Below are 22,485 nucleotides of genomic sequence, written 5' to 3' on the forward strand. Positions count from 1 at the left end.
CTTCACATATGCTTTCTGGTCTGCTCAGTGAACAAGCCCCAAATCACTAGGGATTTATGCCCACTGACTTCTCACCAGGCAGATTCGAATTTGGCAATGATTCTAGGGTCTTCCTGGTGAGAAAGCTGCTTCTGGCAGGAGCTTCCTCACTGATGGAAGGAGGTGCTTCCGCCCATGGCTCTGTTCTCTTTAAAACAGGCCTGAGATCACATCTGTTCCTGGGGCTCCAAGCCTGAGGGACCTCTAGAGCAAAGAATCACCACAGAGCACTCCATATTTTCTGGTTAAATGCCATCCTCTGCCCTATGTCAGAATGAATGCTCCTTATTACCTAATGACCCTGACAATTTCTTATCTAGCATGAAATTTTACCTGAGATGTACAATATAAAGTGACATAGTGTATAGAAGAAAGTGGTATAAATTAAGACTGTGGCTCTTTACCATGTGCAAGTGTTAGGAAAAAAAAAAGGGTATAGAGGCACACTTTCCTCTGAAAACTTAACTACACAATCATCAGTTAGGTGAGGTGTTTAAGAAATAAAAGACAATACAGATAAAAGAAGTCTTAAGAATAAAGGAGTGAGGTTGCAGCTTAGTGGTAGAGCATTTTCCTGGCGCATGTGCACACTGGGTTTGATCCTCAGCACCACATAAAAATAAATAAATAAAATAAAGGTATTGTGTCCATCTACAACTAAAAAAATTTTTTTTAAAGAATAAATAAAAATGTTTGCTCTACATCGGAAAAAAACTTGAGACTTTTTGTAGTTTTTTTATGAGTTTTTTTAATTATAAAAATACTATTGAGTAAACTATAATACTTAGAATGTGTGATATTATTTCTTATGAGTGCTACCAGTTCTTCTGATACTGACCCCTACCAAAGTACTCTCTATACCTGTATATGATGAACATCCAATTGAAATGTCTGGGTCATTTGAATAAGAATATTTAGAAAGTAACATATTTTTATTACAGCTTGTAATTTTTAGGAATGTTGCAAAAACAAAAATGAAAAAGAGGCCCATTTCCTTGCAAACACTGAGAATAAAAAGGTATTGACAGTAGCTGGTGTTGCCCAGGACTCCTAAAGTCCATGTAAATATTTCCATTTTTTCATTTATAGTAGTATGGAAGATAAGTAAATATTCCTTCTATTTCACTCCATTAGAAACACCCTGAATTTCAGAATACCAGGTGCTAAAAGTAAGCCTTTCCATTGAGACCTCTCCCTGAATTAGTAACCACATGAAACAGATTCTTTTCAAAGAAAGAGACAATAATTTATATCGTCTCTTTGTATGCTTCATTTAAATAGTTTTGTATGTGTGTGAAAGAGAGATAGAAATATTTCTGAGAGAAATGGCAGACAAAGAATCAGCTGTGTAGTGTGTGTGTGCCGCCTGTGGCTATTTTACAAGGAAATCTACCAGCTCTCAATAATGTGAAAGTCTCCTTGAGAGGCGCCGTGGCGCAGCAAGTCACTGAACCAGAGAAATTCAATTTGCCTACTGTAAAGTATGTTTTGTCTCTCTCAGAAAGCTCTAATTCAATCCAAAATTACTTTCTAGAAGCAGTCATTCTGGCCAAGGAAGGGTGTCCGGGGTCTGGGATAGGACCGAGCGCACTGGGCTAAAACTGTCAAAAAGCATTCAGCACAACTCCTCGCTCCTGAGACTCCAACCCAGACCAGCCAGGAGGTCACTGATCCCTCCGTGTTTTAGATCCATGTATATTTGTGATTGAATAACCTTTAGGTAACTTTTATCTTTGATCTACATTTACTCTTATAATGCCAAGGGAGAAATGGGAAACAGAAAAGACAGTCAGATAAATAATATGGGTATGGGAAACAAAATACACTTCCACCTGAATTCTGTGAATCGCAAATTATTTTCAGGTAGTTTTGCACATGACTAGAGAGTTTTGAGATAACACCCAAATACCTATCTTTGTGGTTAATATTTGTGCATGTAAACTAATGGTTCACATAAACTAATAAAAAACTTCATCTTTTCTCTAAATTAAGTAGCTTCATATAAATCATCAAAACATAGCTGATTTCATCAAACATCATTTTTTACCTATGCTTTGTCTAGAAACCATTACACTGACTTGCCTACAGCACTATTATGAATTTAATCACATTTTTCATGATAGGGATGATGGGATCTTCATGATAATTTTTGAGTCATTATTATTAAATAAATATCTGTCACATTGCCTGAAAAAAATAAAGCTTAATATGATTATTGGGTTCTATATCTGCAAGTGATAATAATCTTAAAATTATCTAAGAAGCATATAACTCTATAGAAGGGACATGTCAAATACCTTGAGCGCTTTGGCAAGTTGATTTTAAAACTAAAATTGCTTTCATTTTTTATTACCTATAACCCAATGTAAGAAATTGTCAAAGAATTATTTTTGATTATTTACTAACCAAATGCAACAAGATTACAATTTTTACAATAGGTGGTAAACTGCAATGTGCATGAGAATCTCCTCAATATTCTCTTTAAAGCAATCTAGGTATCTGGCAGCACCCTGCAATAGTCTAGTTCACTAGGTTGAAGCCAATTCTGATATCAACATATTAAGCAGCTATCTAGTGATTAGGATATAGGTGATTATTTTAGTACATTAGACTTAGGGGAAAAAACTGCCATAAAAATCTTGTGAAAACTATCTGAGAAGTAATTTTATGTCTAATATATGGGTGCTATGATAATATTTTAATATTATCAATACTAACATTTGATTATTTTCTTTTGAGGAAGTAAGAGTAGTTATATAAGAAAGTTATAGCTTAGAAAGTCTCTCTACCTTTAAAACACAGGCTTTATATTTTTTCAGCAGCAGTTAATCTCTTTGCCATTTTAGTGGGAAAACTTTGGGTTGTAGTAGTATTGGCAGTGCTTGTTATATAGAGGCTGGACTGCATGATTCATTTTACTACAATCAAAATCTCAAAGTATTCAATAATTTTGATCCATAGTTGCTGTATGTTATATTTCAGCAATTGGAGAGAGATTTATGATCACACTTTCAAACTGAAGTAGAGTGAAAGTATCAAGTGTTCCAGATTTTATTTTAAAGATAAACAAGCATATTTTATTTTTGCTTATTTACCAACTGTGAGATGAGACTGCATATCTAATGATAAAATAATTTATAAATTTATACTTATTCTAAAAGTTAAAAGTAAGTATATGTTTTGGAAAATTATTAACTTTATTGTGTGTACTTAGGAAAATCTAACAAAACTAGTCCATTAGCGCTCCTTCATTTTGCTTAAATTAATTAATACTTTAAGTGTTTTCAACAATGGAAAACATACATATAAATTAATAAAGCTATTTAGGCTCTTTGGTAACCCTGAGAACATTATAACAGAAATAGGTGTGAAGATGCTAATACCTTTCATGATTTAAAGAAGGATACTTTAGTTAAATAAAGGATTCAGAACTATGTAAAATATGAAAATATGCTCAATATTCATACTTTATTGCCAAAGGACAAAGTATTCAACCAAATAGAGGTAATTTACTGTGAAGCTCATGCAGAGTAAACCTTGATGCCTCTTCCTTTCATGATTCCTTCTGTTTTCTCACTCTAAATAAATATTAAGTTTTGTATGCAATTTTATAATCTTAATTGTGTGTCCTTTCCTTAAAAAGCTTGCCAAATTATATAAATTTCAAACTCACAAATTTGGACCTACCCTTTTATACAAAAATGAGTCATTATGGTTGAAAGAAAAGAAATAACAAAGTAGATTTCAGTTTGTCTTTGTGCCACCAATCACTTCATTTTCAAGAATCTTATATATTATAAATATGGGTTTTGATGAATACCCTTTTTGAACTTGATAAACTTCATGTTTCAGACAACTTAAAAATTAAACTTCTAAATTAATGTTTTTTCTTTATACTCTTCTTTTAGAGAAATGATTATTTTTGTCAAAAGGAAGACAAAAAGAAAAGGAAAACACCCACTCACCCACCACCCACCCACCCACACACAACACACTCGAAAAGCATTTTCCTATCTTTATTTTGAGAAGTAATTTTTTTTCTTTATACTTCCACATAGGTCATCTCTATTTCACATTGTTTCTTTGCAACTCTCATTCTCATAAGGCAAATTTTGTTCTATATGAATTTCAGGCCCACTTACTTGGATTTATTCTTGTATACAAAGACAAATCTTTATAGTTGAAAGAAAAGAAATAACGAAGTATGTACTTCTGTCTCCATTTTGACAGAAGTCACTATTATCTTGTTTTAAAAAATAGAAAACAGAACTACATATATACATATACACAAACCAAAAGAGACAGGAGACCAATTCTTTAAGAAAGGAATGAATTGATTATAATTTTAATTATATGCTATCTTGACCACCTGCAAAACTAAGGCTATAATTACTAACACCAGTGATTGCTTAACAAAAGAGATAATATCTGGGCTGAGGTCAGATTAGCCAAACTGCTGTAGTGCTCATCTGTGGAAATCCTGCTTACATGCTTCTTCAAGTTCCACTAGAGGCATTTTGAGATGTTGAGTTATATACATTATTTTTAATTTGTGATATGAAAATATGCTGTACCCAAATCTGCCCCTTTGGCATAAGAATCATTTTGAGCTAAAGGCATTTGAGATTCAAAACATACAGAGATTCCTTTGTAAAACTTCTGAGAAATGGGAATTTCCATACATTCCCTCTCTTAGGAAACTTTTTGACCATGAAGAATATGAAAATGAGCTGTGAGAACCTGCACAAACAAATCATAGTCCATTAATTTCCAAATCTATGTGTTTTCTCAATTTGTCACCCATTCTTGCAGGCCTTTAACTGGTAGTTTTGGTTTGTCTCTATAAATTAATTGTTCATAATGTGCTAAATTAACCCAAACTCTAACCATTGTTTTCAGTGACTAATCACCAAATTTCTCCTACCTGTATTGAGCTACATGTGTCAATAAACTGTTTCTCTCTTGTTATTTTGTGTTTTGTCAGACTCCTTACATCTCTTCCACTTCTGTTCTGACCATTAACCATATTTTAAATTGTAGAAAAACATAAAATTAGGTCAAAAAAAATTTTACTGTACATATTATTTTATTTTCCTGGCCATATGAGTGTTTTGCTTTCATGATTCCACATGATTTTAATGAGATATTGCCTATTTTAATACTTAATTTTTTAAAATGTATATCCATATACCTAAACAAATAACTGTATATTTAAAAACTGAATTTACTACTTCTAATGGCCTGTTTTAGATTTGTCTTCTGCACTTGATTGTTTATTCTCTAAGGACTCTTCAATAAAGAGGCTTGGCTTCTGACATGTGAACTTCCTTTAAGACTGAGAAAAACTGCTTATAGTTTAGGAGACACTTTTTATTATTATTATAAAATAATGGATTTATGTTACTTTCAGCTTTTAAAATGCCCACAAAATATGAAATATCTGTAAAAAATAAATATCTATATTCTAGCCAGCAAAGAAAAGCACCTATTTAATATTTAGAAAAAAATATTTATACAATAATACTTTTAAGATTTTTTAACCTATAAAGTGAATTTGTTCTTTAATTTTCCAGATCTGCCTATTTTTTTATTAATAAAATTATAACCTTAAATTCTGAATGTGTTTCATCCACCAGCTTTTACGATGCCTTCAACAGAATTTCTGCCAGGCCTTGGAGGCAAAATAATAATAATAATAATAATAATAATAATAATATGCATCTTACTGTTAAAAACTAAACTAGCTTACAACACATTATTTCCATTTTCAACCCATCTCTCCATGAAAGTATACTACTAAAATTAATGTTACTAAAGCATTCAACTTTAAATACATTAAATCTCAGTAAATTATTCTCTACTATAAATTTCCTTCCTATGAGTTAAAAAAATCTTTATAAACAGCATCACTTTAAAAACCAAACTAAAAATGCAATATTAATGATGTGAAGCCTGTATTGAAATATGATATTGTGAATTACTTTGGTGTATCTTATAGGTTTTCTGAAACACCAAACTATTTGACTTTCATTTTTTCAGAGATCTGTATTTTGAGATGTTTCAGTGTTAGGTTTGTAGAAAGTATTACAAAGAAAAAACTCTATGGTGTAGTGACTAAGACCTCAAAGAAGATTAATACATGTTTGTGAATAAACAAATAAATAAGTAAATATTCCACTATACTAACACATCAGAGTGATTTTTTTTTAATTGGAATGACTTGCAAGAACACTATGTAATGTTCAAAGAATTGATGCTTTTAAAAATACTCTTTTCAATCATGTTTCTTGCACATTTTATTTCAAGATAACACGCTCTAAATTTGGAATTCTTATGATAGCATTATTTGTTTGTTTTTAATGTGACATTATCTAGAGCCTAATTGGCTCCTTCAATTTACAGACATGTAAACTGAACCAAACAAAAGGAAAGGAAAGCTGATTAGTATTCTATCTGTACAAAGTTTGTCTACTCTGATGTTACTAGAATAAGAATCTAGAGGAGTACATTCTGGCCATCACTCAGTCATTATAGTTTGCATGTGATTTTTATCATTATTTTTTATGATATATTTTAAGTCAAGTGTAATGTATACTTTTTTATTTAAAAGCATTATTCAGTGCAAAAAGAGAACTTTTAAAGATGCTTTGCAAAAGCACTTATTTGCCTATGATACTAAAACACTTGATTTAAGACAGTGTTTGATTTATTAGCATTGATTAGATCATTGGTAGTAGTTTTTCTCCCTATCTTTGTACACTGATTTGAATAACAAAGGAAGTCCTATCTAAAAGAAACATTACCCTGCCTCACAGCCTCTTGGTAGTATTTATTCAGCATTCATTTTATACAAGGGTTAAAGGGTTTCATTTCTCAGAGAATACTTTCTACTTACTGGACTAGGTCTAGTGTCTGCATTGTTAAGAGTTTGGATGTCGGAAAAAGTTTTTCTTAGAATATAGTCTAATCCACATTCAAAGAACAACACATTTTTTTTTTCATAGAAGAAAATATCTAGCCATTTGTAAAAATGTAGATATGCTATCAATGGCATTTTACCTCCTTCAGTGATCTTCAAGACATACTCCTTTCTAAGACCTCAATTCCTAGTTTGTATCCCACCAAAAACTAATGTATTGAAAGCATTGTCTTGTTGTCTCTGAGGCAACAAGTTCAGAGTGGGCTTTTAAACAATAATTGAATAATAAGGGCTCTGATCTCATCTGGGAATTAATCCCTAAGTGTATTAACCCACTATAGCTGAATGGAGTACTGGAAGGTGTGACCTCGTTGGAGAAAGTTGGTCACTGGGATGTGCCCTTGAAGTTTGTCTTTTTTTGGTTCCTCTTTCATATCCTCCAATTCCTGGTTGCAGTGAACTAAGCAACTCCTCCACCTTGACCTCCCACCATGTTTTTCTGCTCCACCTCAGGCCCAGGAAAATGGAATCAGTGGACCCAGGACTCAGTGAAACCTCTGAAACTGTGAGTCCCAAAGAAATCTTTCCTCCCCTAAGTTGTTCTTATCAGGTATGCTGGTTACAGAATGAAAAGCTAACCCAGGATATTTGATCTTCACTAGTTTCTTTTGCTATATTTAGTTTCCTATTCTATCATCTTAGAATACCCTAGAGAATATTGAAATATGGAGGTTAATCCCATCTTTATATTTTTTTCTACTTTGTGAAAATTTTGTCTCACTTTATTTTCTAAAATCTGATAGTTTATCAACTATAATTATATTACTTTTAATATACATGAGCTTCTTAATTGCTTTCTAGCATTTCTTATTTTTAAGTAACATAAATGTATTCTTTTGTGAATATATAATCTTAAAAATCTCTATGAGGAAAATTATGTCAGATTTATTCTTACTATCTTTCCTATTCCTATCCCCCTCTCTTTTCTTCATTAGCTTTATAAGCCCAGGAACACCCATGTGAATACACCACCAGTGAAACTCCACATCATGTACAACCACAAGAATGGGATCCTAATTAGAATAAGTTATACTCCCTGTATATTTAATATGTAAAAATACACTCTACTGCCATGTGTACCTAAAAAAGAAACAATAGACAATCTCTGAGAGAATATTAATTATAGATTTTAAATTGTCTTTATTTCATCTGCTTTTCTTTCTTAATGTTTCATCTCTAAGTCTTTATTCAAATAGCTAGAAATTCTGGGATTCCAATTTATTTGTCAATAATTAATAACTAATAATTAATAATCTTTAATCTATTAACTCAGTTTTGGGTTCATAGCAAAAGTGAACAGAAAGCAGAGTTTCCATATAACCCCATCACAAAATACACACAACTTCCTCCACTGTTAACATTCTGACCCAGGATAGTATATTTGTTACGTATGATGTGCCTATTTACTATTTTGAGAGTATTTTTAAATTTTTATTAGCTCATTATATTTATGCCTAATATGGGGATTTGTTTTGACATAATTATAGAAGCATAGAATACAATTTGTTCCCATTCAGTCCCCATTACTTCCCTTTTTCTCCTCCTCCTCCCTCCTCTTTCCTTTACTGAGGGAAACATTTTTTTTTGTATTAATTAGTGCATTGTGAATATACATAAAAGTGTCTATTCATTTTTTAAGAGTAAGATTCTAAAATATTGATTAAAATCACTATGTGGGGACTATATGTTAACTAGTGAAATTGGTGCATAATAATTGGCTAACACACTGGGCTGATTGGCACATGCCTGTAAAGGTTGAGGCAGGAGGATTGCAAGTTTGAGGCTACCTTTGGCAACTCAGTAGGACACCATCTCAATATAAAATTTAAAAAGTCCAAGTATAAAATAGCTTAGAGACAAAATACTCCAGGGTTCAATCTCCAGTATTTAAAAAAAAATTATTGCCAGCTGCTGGTTTTTCCACAGGATGCATAAAAAATATTATTTCTGTATGTGTTTTCTATACACTTCTTCAATTTTTCCCCAACAGTATCATAGGTGAATTAAAGAACAGGCAGTTGTATTGTGTAACTGAAAAATAAGCTCAGGAATTCTTGACATTTGTAAGGTAGAAACATGGAACAGACCTGAACACAGTGAAGTTCAGGGTCAACCTAGTCTAAGGTAACTCATCAAGGATAAGTGGAAACATAACAGCTAAGGTTTTGATTTTGCTTATTTACCAGAGTTTTCATTGATTAATATAACTGTAATGCTGAAGGTAGAATAAGGGCTCTCTGAAATATCAGGTCCTAATTCAAGAAACTGTAAACATCACCCAGTGGGGAAAAGAGACTTTGTGATTACAAGAAGGATCTTGAGATAGGAAAACTATCCTGAATTATTCAGGTGAATCCTAGTTGTAATTACAAGTATCTTTATAAGGGAACAAGCAGAAGAACAAATGCAATAAACAAATAAACCAAAAAAGGATTTTAATTAACAGGGTGGCAGAGACTGGAACAATATGACCACCAGCCAGGGGATGCTAGTAATCACCAGAAGATGGGGATGAAAGATATGGATTCTACCTCAGAACTTTTGGAATGAAACTAGTCTAGTCAATGCCTCAGTTTCTGCTTAGCCATGTTTATTTTGGACTTATAACCTCCAGAAATATACCAAAATAAAATTTTTGCTTTTTAAAATGCTCAAGTTTGGGGAAATTTATTATAGGTGCCATATTTGAATGAAATTACAATGTTACCTTCATCCTCTTTGGCTTGAAACTTCCCTTTCTTCCCATTACCTTGTTCTTGGTAATTAGTTGTGATACCTATGTTGGTAATGCCCTATGTTCTGATTTAATTTTAGAATGTTTGATTCTACCTTTTATAAAATGAACTCTTTTTTGTTATACTCTTTCAGGTCCTTGGTATGGTTTGTATTTAGAATTATAATGAAAATATTCTCATTACTTTGATTAAGATATCAAATTTAAATATAGAATTTTATTTATTATTGTAATCTAAAAGTCACTCTATTACTTAATGTTTTAACCAGTACTTTATTTCACCATATTATCTCTCACATTGTGTGTGAAATAGAAATCTGGAATAATTCTTTGGGAGATAAGTCTCTCTGGCTTTCTTGCACTTCTACCCATATTTTAAGCAGAAGGCCTTGACAGATTTGATTCAAATTATTTTTAAAAATGTAAAAATAATTAAGTAGTGGAAGGAATTAACTAGATTGTTTCTCCTTATGCTTCACATTGTTTGTTTCCCATAATTGAAATATATCTTCCTCTGAGCAGGTCTGACAAATTTATTAGCAATTCCCTCTTAAAATTGGGAGGCAAGAGTTCCTAAGTTTGAAAAACTCACCCATGGCTAAATGCCACTGTGCATTCAATGTCCACATGAACCACTTTGAACTGCACCAATGTGTTTTAGGCAGAGGAGGAGAGGAAAATCAGGCTCTTGCTATCTACTGTGTCATGATGAAAATGTTCTTTGTATTACGATTGTTCAGTGAAACAGAATAAATAACACATAGAGAGAATGTAGATTTATTATAAGGAATTGGCACAATCTGAAGACCTAGAACATCCAGTGGTATAATTTTACTCTTGAGGCTTATGTCTGAGACTCTGAGGAATCAATAGTGTAAATCACAGTTGAAGGGAAGAACAAGATTGATGCCGCAGCTCAAGTAGATAGAAAGAAAAAGGGGCAAAATTGTTTTATTTTCCTTTTGTTCTATCCACATCTTTAATGGATTTTATCATACCTACACACATCAGAAACAGAAATTTACTTTAGAATCCATTAAGCAAATCCATGTCTCATCCAGAAACACATTTATAGAAATGCTCAAAAATAACATTTAACCAGGAATCTAGGGCATCCTCTGATCCAATTAAGTTGAACCATAACATTAACTACCCATATTATCTGGTATAAAAGTATGTCTTCTGCCAGTATCTATAATACAATATCAGCGTACAGTGTTTGTTTAAAAGTATGATAAAAATCTAAGGCTTTTCATAGTTCTTAATAGGAATAATTGAGGGAATCACTTTCAAAGTATCAGATATTTATAGTCAAACAGTAATTCAACTATTGGGGATGACTGAAGCAGCTGGAGATTAGACAGACATGTTTATCTTTTTGTTATCTTGCAGTTTCTTCAAGAAAATCTCTATAAGAGCTAGTTTGGAACTTTCTTACAGCATAAGAGCCTCAGAGCAGTCAAACTTCTTTTAGGACAGCTGAATGTTGTAGAATGAAGACTTCAGTAAGCAAGCAGAAGTTCCATTGTTTGTTTTTTTGTTTGCTTGTTTTGTTTTGTTGTTGTGGTGGTGAGTTTTTTGTTTGTTTGTTTGTTTTTTACTTTGCATATTTTCCTGGTATCTTGGCCAAGTTCCATTAGTGACAAGCAAATCACAAATTTATGTGGGTGTAAAGAAAATAGAAAAAAAAATCTTTGTCTTTAGAGGGGGATGGCAACATTTACATAAAGCCTAAATGGCTATCTTTATAAAATACAATCTGTCACATCAGGTTAAGAAGGGGCAGAACCTGGATATATCATGTGTAAAAGCTACATCATTTTTTTACAGAAAATACAATAAGTTTTGTTTTCATCAAAATTCTAAGAAGTCCATGAAATTATAAGAATTAGAAGCCAGCTAATAGTTTATTTTATTTCATATATTTAGAAATAAGATTGCTTTCGAATAATATTATGTTATTAAATTTAGCCAAGATATTTCAGGAAAAAAATAGCTTAATTTTTCTATACTTTTTGGATATTAGACTTTTTAAGGAAAAAAAATGGAAGTTGAGTTTGAACAAGAACCAAAAAATATCTTCTAGTCAGAACTTATATTTTAAAGAGATAAGGTCCTTTTAGATTGTTCCCTCTCTTCAGAAGCTTATAAAGAATAATAGGATGACTATTCTTATGGCTCAGTTGACTATCCTTTAATACCCATTTATTTAATCAAATACCCATCTAGGTGTTGCTGTGAAGGTATTTTCATAGATGTCAAGAACAATGATCATTTTAAGTAAAGAAGATCACTCTTGATAATGTGAATAACTCAGTCAGTTGAATACAACCAGTTTGGCCTTAAAAGCAAATAATATGTTCTTCTAGAGAATAATAAAATTTTACTTAAGACTTCAGCATAAAATCCTTCCTGAATTATGAGCTTGACAGTCTGAAATACTGATTTCAGACTTGTCAACCTTCACAATCACATCAGCCAACTCTTGATAATAAATCTTGGTCTCTATTATCTCTCTCCATAGAGAGAGATACAGACATAGATATTGACACAAACACACATAGATGTTTGTGCATATACATATATGTAATGTGTATATATAAACATGTATTTATACATATATTTATTTATAAAGATGAACACACATATTTACCATTGATTTTTTTTTCTTCTGAAAATTATGATACATGTGGTCTGAAAAATAATGACTCAAGCCAAATAATGGAAACAGTTTTGATCCTTTTGTAACAGCCTCTACTATGTTTTGGGAATTTTCTCTAAGGTGAATGTTTGGTATATTAGTAAAATCCATACCACAAATAAATATACTTACTATACAATTGATGAAAAGAAGGTTGAGAAGAGTAACTTAGGAAATCAAGAACCATGGTTGTGATTGGTGTTAGGTCTCTCCACTCTAATCCAGGGCACATTGCTGTCAGTCATGTGACAACTAGTTTTCCTATTTCTCTTCAAACATTAGTAGATTAATTACATTATATCTAGAATTTGCTCTGTTTTGGGTAACTTGAATTTTGACATGATTTCAAATGATGTGTTGAAAACTACTTACTTTTGTCCTAGATATTTTAATATTACTTTCTTCAAAGAAAATTATCTATTTTTTTTTGTTGTTGTTGTTGTTTTTTGTTTGTTTGTTTTTGGTGCCATGTATTGAACCCAGGGGAACTTAGCCACATCCTCAGCCCTTTATTTATTTTATTTACACACAGGGTCTCACTGAGTTGCTTAGGGCCAAGCTTAGTTGCTGACTGTGACTTTGAACTTTTGATCCTCCTGTCATGGCCTCTTGAACTGCTGGTATTACAGGCATGAGCCACCCTGCCTATTTCTATTGTGTTTTTGAAATACACATTTGTCAGAGTAACAACATCTTAATGTAATAGACCTGATTGGATATTTATAATTAAGTAAAATATAATCTCAGAATATTTTCATTATAAACACTATTTTTATTTTACAGATATAGTTAAAAATAATATTACTGGACTAATATATGTGATATAGAGGAATATTGAAATTATGCAATTTAAATGAGAAAAAGCAAACTAATCATACTTAGACCATACATACAACCTTGTTTACTATTTTAGTGTGAACAATTCGAGACAATTACAAGTTTTGCCATATTTAAATTTTACAACCTAGCCATCCCTTAGCACACAATTAATTTCATATTGTTAAACATGATTTTGAGTGCCTATAGAGCATTTCATCCATTTAATGGACTATCATTTATTTATGTAAACTTTAGATGATTAATGAAAAGTAGAAACATTTTATACAGCAACATCTGACATCTTTGTACATATGCATTTCTAATAATTTCTATGTCTTTAGGATAATATTCTGAAATTAAAATTTCTAGCTCAACAATTTTGAACATTTTAAGCTGATATAATATTTATTACCCTTCACAATAATTATACTAAATTTACTCATCCTCTAGCATTGAGAGTTTTTAAGTCTTCATCAACTTTTTTATTTATTTATTTTTGGGGGTACTGGGAATTCAACTCAGGGGCACTTGGGCACTGAAATACATTCCAGTTCTATTTTTGCATTTTATTTAGAGACAGTGTCTCACTGATTTCTTTAGTACCTTGCTTTTGCTTAAGCTGCCTTTATACTTGCAATCCTCCTGCCTCAGCCTCCCAAGCCACTGGGATTACAGGTGTGCACCACCATGCCTGGCTCTTACCAAGTCTTTTTTTTTTTTCCCCTTTGGACACAATACCTTTATTTTACTTTTATGTGGGGCTGAGGATCAAACCCAGTGCCTCACGTATGGCAGGCAAGCACTCTACCACTGAGCCACAACCCCAGCCCTCACCAAATTTTTGAGAACATTAATTTAATTTAGATACTTTAATTACTATAATGCTGCTCAAGAACTTTTAATACTGATTTATGTTACTATTAGAGGGAAATATATTTTCTGGAAATTTTAGATAATGATACAAAAACATAATAATCCTAATTGTTATTTTATGGCCCATGAAACACAAATTTGCTAAATAATATTCTATTTTGTATCATTTTGTAATGACTATGAAATAGAAACCTGATCATGCAGTAAGTGGAAATGTATCTTACAGAAGGTCACATAGGTATTGTATGTAGTATGTAAAAGTACTTCTGCTTTCTAAATAAAATTGAGATTGAAGTACTCACCTGCTGCAGTCTGGCTGGGCACAATTCAGGAGCCACTTGTCAAAAGAAACTAACTTTATTTTTAGAACTACAAATGCCAAACAAAACAGCTCCTCAGGAAAAAACCCTCAGAGCCCAACTGCCACCACCGGCTTCCAACAAGCCTCTCACACCAACACAAGCCTCACCACCTCCCAATATCCTTCTGCTCTTGAGGCCGATTGGCTGGGTCGTGTGGGCAGAGCCAAAGAAGTCCCCCAATGAGCAGCTCTGTGGTCTGAAAGGGCAGGGAAACAGCCCAATGAACATCACCACAGAGGAGCCAATCAGCTAGATGTTGCTGGAGCCGCTGTGAGCCAATCATCAGCTGGCAGCTGGAAGTTTGCTGGCAGCTGGAAGTTTGCTGGGGCCCCTTTGGCTCTCAACATTCATCCTTTAGAGATCAGTGAAAATGCAGAAAAATATTTGAAAGTACTTCTCAAGATAGGATATCGAATAATAACAATGATCCCTAGAAATGAAAAACAAAAGATACAATCCTTGAAGTACATGTATTTTACCTTTTTGAGAGGGTCTCCTAACAGTGATTCAGATGGGGGGATTAAGGAAGAGTACAGCAGCGCTCCAGAAAGAAGGCAACATAGCTTAGTGTCTCTAGAGACCAAGAAGCAGGATTTGAAGGACAATTGGAAAGAAGAGAGTTGCCCATCGAAGTAACCCTGAAGAGCTGTCAAAGATGCCCTTGAGCATACAATAGAGTCCTGATAACTACACATGTATGAAGAAAGTATCTAAGGATAAGGAAATGCTGAAAAGCTGCAAGAGAACTAGAGCTAATACTGTTTTTCAGCCATAGAGGAATGCTCCCAATTCAAAATGGGATAGTCAAAAGCATTTTGCATCAGAGATGACAGTAATGATGTTATGATTCCATTGCATAGACTTTAAAAGAAAGACTAAAGAGTATCAAACTGTTCCCAATTAACAACTGTTTCTATAAAGAAGGATCAAGAATTTTTAAAGAGATACAAACATATCCAGGACTCAGCCAAGTAAAATTAAGATTGTCTCACAGTTAATAATATATTACCAAGTATATGAAGAAGGCTATTATGACCCATTACAAGGAAAAAGATCAATTCATTTTAATGATCCAGAACCAGCAAAGACAAGAGAAAAAGAAAGCAAGAATATAAAAACAGTTATTATAGCTGCATCACAGATATTTAAACATTTATGTATGGATAAGAATGATATAAAAATTTAAACTGAACTTCTACATGTAAAGGTACAATGTCTGCATTGAAAAATACACTGAATGTATGCAATGGCAGATTAGATATGTCAGGAGAATTTGAGCATACAGCAGGTAAATTATTATAAAATGCAAAGGGAAAATATTTAAAAAATGAATAACAAATCAGTGAGTAATGGAATATGCAATCAAGTCCTCAAAGAAGAGAATGGAAGGAGAAATATGCTATAGAAAAAATATTTAAAGAAATAGACTTCAAATTAAACTCAAACTTCAAAATAAACTCAAAATTAAAAATATATCATGACCTAAAAATATAAAGCTAGAGAATGTTGAAAAAAGTTGAGGTATATTTTTGGACCTCTGTCTAGATAAATATTTCTCATCTTTGACATAAAAATCTGCATTAACATAAGAAAAGATAGGTAAATTGGACCACATCATATTTTTTTAATTGCTGTGTGAGGGGCCCTAGGAAAGGGAGGTAATTAAAAGTTGAAGTTTGAGAGGAAACATTTTCAAATTAGGTATTTAGTAAATGACTTATATATTGATTATATAAATAATTATAAAAACACATCAGAACAAAAAAAAATAGCCAATACCCCAAAAAAAAAAATATTGTAGTTAGAACTAAATGGGCAAAAAATGTGAACAGACCTTTCACTATAAGCATATAAAACAATATCACCAGCTCTCAAAGAAATGCATATTAGAAGCAAATGAACCATCAATATGTAACAGTGACCCTATAATAAATAATAGTAAGAACTCCAAGTTCTGGTGTTTAGAAAGCACAGTGACTGGATCATGAATACATTGCTGGTAAGGAAAACACATAGGCTTTCTGAAAAGAGCATAGCTTTCTCATAAAACTAATGATGTGCTCCCCAGACAATGTAACAATTGCACTTCTACATTAATGCTGAAAGGCAAAAATCCTGTTCAAACAAAACCCAGAAACTTTTACATATATGTATGCATAACAGCTTTTTTCAGAAGTTGACAATAATTGAAATGTCTTTTAATGGATAAGTAGCTAGACAAACTGTGATACATCTATACTATGAAATATATCTCAACACAAAAAGGAAATAATAATTGATAAATGATAAATATAACAACTTTTAGGAACCTCAAGAGGATTATCCTAAGTGAAAACATCCACTGTGAAAAGGTTGTATATTGTATAACTCTACTTTTATCATATTTTTGAAATGACAAATTGTTGTCACACATTAATGGGTGGCAATAAATTGAAGGGCAACATGAAAGATACTTGGAAAGGAGATGTTGCATTTTTCGGACAGAGCAGTTATGGGGTATTGAACTCAGGGGCACTTGATCACTGAACCACAATCCCAGCCTTATTTTGTATATTATTTAGAGACAAGGTTTCACTTAGTTGTTTAGCACCTTGCTTTTTCTGAGGCTGGCTTTGAACTCATGGTCCTCCTGTCTCAGCCTCCCAAGCCATTGGAATTACAGGTGTGTGCCACTGCACCTAGCAACCTAAGAACTGTTGCATTATTTGACTATTGTTGTTTTGGAAATGTACCTAAAATTAAATACTCAGAGAATGAAGGTTAGACTAGAGATATTTAATAAAATGGTTGGATTGTGTTGATATTAATTTCCTGGATTTGATATTGTACTGTGAAAAATGTTACAATTAGAGGAACTTTGGTGCATGGTGAAGGATATGCTGTATTCATCAATGTTATTTATAATTATGCATGTAAATTTATAAGCATTTAAATTTTTTTAATGAGAAAAGGAAAAATAAATAAGTTTTCAGACCTTGAAAACAGCATTGGATTTAGGATAAAGCACACAAGGCACACAAGACACAAAAGCAACAGAGCATACACTCTCTAGTGCTGGCCAAGAACGTGCAGTTTCCAAAAATGAAATGTTGCCTGAATTTCAGACCTTGAATGCTTTTCTTACCTCAAACTAGTTGAAGACTTACCTGAAAATATTATTTACAAGCAGACCTGAACTGTAGGCAAATGTAAGGGAAGCCACCTCAAATAGAAGGAAAATAATGTTGAATGATATTATGGGTAAACACAAAGCCATGAAGAATATCGAAATGGAAACTACTTTGGCATAACCTATGACTTAAAAAATATTACTTGTACCTCTAAAAGAAAGTGTTTGCTTAATAAAAAGCACTATTACTGTATGGTGAGGGTTTAAAACATACATCAGTACAATATCTGAAAGTAATACTTGAAGGAAAGTGAAAAAATGATGAATTACAATTTTTTTGTATACATGAATTAATACAATATCACATGGAGATAGAAAGTTATGTTGAAGATGCATAATATATACCACAAAGAAATAAAATAGCTTTAGCTAATAATCTTTAATAAAGAAAAAGTCTTATGGAAAATATTCAATTAGAAGATGGGGAAAATGAAACATAATACAAATGGACAAATACAAAACAAATACCAAATGACAGCTTCATAGCTGCACATATTTGTAAGCACATGAAAGAAAGTTATTAAAACAGTTAAAAAGCAATGTTTAAGACTGGATTTAAACAGTAAAAATTAACTAAACAAATGTATCAGGCATGGTGGCACATGCATGTAATTCCAGCTACAAGGGAAAGTAAGGCAAAAGGATTTCAAGTCCAAGGCCAATTTAGAAATTTAGTAAGACATTCTCTCTCAAAAAAATGAAAAGCATTGGGGATGTAGCTCAGTGGTAGAATATTTGTCTAGCATACATAAGGCCCTGGATTCAATTTTCAGTACTTAAAAAGAAAAAAAAAAAGGGTATGCTGCTAATTATAAATCCACCATAACCATAAAAAATATAAGTAAATAAGTGAAAAGAATGGAATATGCATGACTAGACAAAAGAAAGCAAGAAAGAATACATTAATATTATGCAAAATAGATTTCACATACAGAACATCACTAAGGATAATGAATGTCATACACTCATAATAAAAGAACAAACTTATCAATAGCACAGACAATCCAAAACATATATTCACGTAATAACAGGATTTCAGAATATATGAAATGAAAATTGATAGAGCTGCAAGAAGTACTAGGAAAAATTATAAATTATATCTGGATAATTCAAAATGCCTTTTTCACCAGTGGATAAAGCAAGTAGACAAAAAGTCAATAATGATGTTGAAGATTTGAGTCACATAATCAACTAGCAGGACCTGATTGACACTGACAAAATACTCTCCATAGCCACAGAAGAAAACCCTTTCTTTTAAGTCTTTGAGCTTTTAAAATATAAACCAAAACCATGCCCATAAAACTAGTCTCATGAAACTTAAAAGGATTGAAGAGCTACAAAACTATGTTCTTTGAAAAAAATAACCTTAACTCAGAAATCAATAACAGATCCCTAGAAAATCTTTTAATGTTTTAAACCTAGAAAACATACATTTAAAAAACCACATGGGTCAAAAAAGAAATTAAAAGATGTTAGAATATATTTTGAACTTAATGAAATTCAAAGGACAGAATTTCAAGATTTTAGGATGCTCTTAAAGGAATACTTAGGGGCAATGTTATATTAATTAATACTATTACTGGAAATGGAGCCAGTTCCTATATTTATAGAGAAAATTGAGTAGGAAGTAATTAAAAAAGAAATAATAAACATCAGAGTCAATATAAATATACTAGAAATAGAGAAATGATTATTAATTAACTAAAAGATGGCCCAGGACTGGAGCAGATTATTGACAGTGAAGAAAATTTGGTCCTTGGCCAGTTTTGCATGCTTAGAATGTGTCCATTTAGACACAGTCAAAACTTTTACTAATTCTTTGACCTCCACACTTTTGCAAACTCTAGCTCTAGTCAGATTCAACAGAAAAATAAAAATAAAGGGGAAAAACAATTAACAAAATAAAGAATGGAAAGTTAACATCATTATAAGAAAACAAATATTGAAAGTTTAATAAGGGAATTTTATGTACAGTTTCATGCTAATAACTTTAATTATGTAGATGAAATGGAAAACATTCCTGAATTAAATTATCAAAGCTCATTGAAGAATATAACCTGAGTTAAAGAAATTGAACTTGTAGTTGGAAGACACCCTACAAAGAAAAATACAGATTCAAATGAATGTATGAATGAATTCTAACATACACACATACACACACACAAAAAACAAACAAACAAACAAAAAAACCCTTGTGTTTGAATCCTTCTGGAAGTCGAAAAATTATATGTAGCCATAATCATAACATAATAAGCACACAAATATTATGGAATAAATAACTAAAAACTATGAAAATAAATAACTAAAAACTATAAACCATCATCCCTAATGGTGAGAAAAAGCCTAACAAACAAATGTTAATGGTATTACCAGGGTGATAAATTATAACCTAATGGAGATTATTCCAATATTTTTAGTAGGTTCACTTTAAAAAAATAAATTAATATAAATACACACACACACACACACACACACACAGAGATTATCTCAATAGACCCAGATAAACTAATTGATAAAATTCAATAATTATTACAGATAAAATCTTTCAGTCAGCTAGAAATAGATGGAACTTTGTCAATTTAACAAAAGCATCTATTAAAGAAGCTATCCATAATTTTGTACTTAATTATGGTTTACCAAATACTTTCCCCCTCATATCAGGAACAAAATATATACCCATTCTTACCTTATATCAGGAATTCTTGGTGCAAAAATAAAGACAATAAGAAAATTAAGGAAAACAACCACGAAAAATGCAGCCTGTAAAAAGTGAAAATGTCTTTATGCAGATATGATGTAGTAATTCATATAGAAAGCCTATGGAGTCTACAAAAATATCTACCAGAATTAATAAGTGAGATTAGGATATAAAAGTCAACTAATTTTTATATTTCTCTATATGAATAAAGAACAATCAGACACAAAAATTTTCAAAAACCAATACAATTTGTAATAATGATGAAAATTTAAAGTATTAAGGCTACATTTAACTATAAATATGCAAGATCTGTTCACAGAAAATTGTGAAATATTGGACTGAAGACAGTAGTTCTAAGACATTGTGATGATTAATCTGGATGGTCAACTTGATTGTAGTAAGAGATGTCTAAGTTTAAGAGATTTCTGGGTTTTTGATGAAGGTTCTTCCAGAAAATAATTGGCACATGGGAAAGTAAATGGAGTTTCCCTGAATGTGGATGGTGCCACACAATAGGCTGGAGGTGTGGGTGGAACAAAAGATGGAAGAAGGAGGAAGCCAACACAAAGGCAAATTCAATTCTATTTGAGTGGGAACTTGGATTGCTTATGAAATCACCTGAGAACACTGGATTTAAGTTCTTTCACTCTTCCCATGTAGACTCTGACCAGCAATTCTGCAGTGAGCTTTAGGCCTTCAGTCTCAGACTGGGACTTCATCATTGTTCACCCGTTAGAAGTATGTTTCCTTAGAGAACCCTGACTAATACAGACTTTGGTACTAGGAGTGGTTTTGGGGAAACAGAATGGTAAGAATGAATTTTCTGTCCTTCATTTAGTGGTTTTTAGAGTGGCCTCTCTAAATTGATTAGGCCTAAGGTTGCTAAAGTCTCTCTTGCATATAGTATGGAGAGCACTGCTAATCCATGCCATGAACTGTTTAAAGGGTTACACAAAGTAAATGCATATTTAATGTTTTTAATTTACCATTGGTGAGAAACTAAGAGTTTAGTGACTCTATACATGACACTCTTGAATATTTCTGGAACACTAAGGAATATAATTATGTTGACCGATTGCTTCTGGATTTACTGGACAAAGTAATAAAGGAGACGAAACCCTTCCAGATGTGCATAACCAATTGAAAAACTTTTCATTGTGCTCTGAAGGAGAATTTTCACTCTTGTAGACATAGAACTAAGGTTGTTGAAAAACAAACACAAATCTTAATCCTTCAATGGGCTGAATTGCTACACAAGTTTAACTCTAAGTATTGAAGAATGCCTGCAGGTAAATAAGAGCATTGATTATAAAAGAATGGGACCCTGTGACTGTGACTGTGTATATGGAAAGACCCTATAAAGGATAGGAACATTGAACTCCTATATTCTGAAAAGGTTTTTTGTTGTTGTTGTTGTTGTTTCTTTGTTTGCCAGAGGAAGTGGCTTCCTCACCCTTAGTGGAAGTTTCAAAGACATTACCAAACACACCCTCTGTGGTATTGTCTGCTCTACCTCTTGGAACTAATTCTGTATTTCCTAAGGAAAAAGTAATGACCTTCCATGATGTACTTGCAGAACAAGACAATGCTGATACTCCTCAGGACCTATCATCACTGCCTTCTTTACTTGTATATTTTTAACAAGATGCAAGTCTAAGCAGGCTGTAGCTGTGGGATACACAATGTTACTCACAAGAATGTGTACTTTGCTTCAAAGGATCTTGTTGAGTTTTCTAATTCATACAGACAGAGGTCTGGGAAATATGCATGGGAATGGATAATTGGGTGATAATTGTAGGCAGATGGGCATGGCTGTATGAGGTAAGTCACTTGGTCATGCTCTTGGGAATTGCATTTTGTCTTTGGATCCTTGTGTGCACTTCCCCTCCTCTTTCTCTTTCCACTTCAAAGCTTCCATAAGCTAAAGAGCTTTCCTCTGTCATGCTCTTCTGCCATGATATTCTGCCTCACTTCACTCCCAAAACAATGGAGGTGATTGACATGGATTGAATCTTTGATGATATGAGCCAAAATAAACTTCGTTCCCTTAAGTTATTCTTTTCATATATTGAGTTATAGCAATAAAAAGCTGACAAGCAGATACTGGTACC

Source organism: Ictidomys tridecemlineatus, chromosome 1 (genome assembly GCF_052094955.1).
Source record: "Ictidomys tridecemlineatus isolate mIctTri1 chromosome 1, mIctTri1.hap1, whole genome shotgun sequence".
NCBI classification, from domain to species: Eukaryota; Metazoa; Chordata; class Mammalia; order Rodentia; family Sciuridae; genus Ictidomys; species Ictidomys tridecemlineatus.